The sequence below is a fragment of the Brassica oleracea genome, chromosome C4, assembly GCF_000695525.1.
Source record: "Brassica oleracea var. oleracea cultivar TO1000 chromosome C4, BOL, whole genome shotgun sequence".
Classification (NCBI taxonomy): domain Eukaryota; kingdom Viridiplantae; phylum Streptophyta; class Magnoliopsida; order Brassicales; family Brassicaceae; genus Brassica; species Brassica oleracea.
Window position 1 is genome coordinate 13,934,677 of NC_027751.1, and position 920 is coordinate 13,935,596.

Below are 920 nucleotides of genomic sequence, written 5' to 3' on the forward strand. Positions count from 1 at the left end.
AAAGTAGTAAGAAGCGACAGAGGAGGCGAGTATGATGGTCCATTCAATGCATTCTGTAAAGAACATGGAATAATCCATCAAACTACAGCTCCTTACTCATCAGAATCTAATGGAGTTTCTGAACGCAAGAATCGGACTCTAAAAGAGATGATGAATGCAATGTTGCAGGAATCTGGGTTACCCTAATGTCAAAAGAGCTCGAAAGGAAAAATCTTTTGGTGAAGATTTCCTAATGGCTTTTTTAGTAGAAAATGTTCCAAAAACTTTGGCAGAAGCCATGGCTTCACCTGAAGCTCCATTTTGGAACAAAGCTGTCAGGAGTGAATTTGATTCTATCATGCAAAATATACATGGTACATAACAGATTTACCACCTTTCTGCAAAGCATTAGGAAATAAATGGATAATGACACGAAAACATGGTGGAAAATACATATCTAGGCTTGTAGTTCAAGGATTCCGACAAAAGGAAGGCTTGGACTATTTTGATACATTTTCTCCAGTAACGAGAATAACATCAATAAGACTGATGATAGCAATCACAACCTTAAGAGACCTAGAAATTCATCAAATGGATGTAAAACCGCTTTTCTAAATGATGATTTAGAAGAGGAAATTTACATGAAACAACCTGAAGGTTTTGTCGTTCCCGGACAGAAAGACAAAGTATGCCAACTTGTAAAGTCATTTTGTGGACTTAAGCAAGCTCCTAAACAATGGCATCAAAAATTTGACAATACAATGATGTCAAATGGTTTCAAAATAAATAAATGTGACAAATGGATATACTACAAAACTACAAAAAATGCGTATGTTTTGCTATGTCTATATGTAGATGATATGCTCATTATTGGAAGCAATAAAGACATTATCAATCAAACAAAAAACATGCTCAAAGGGACATTTGAGATGAAAGACTTG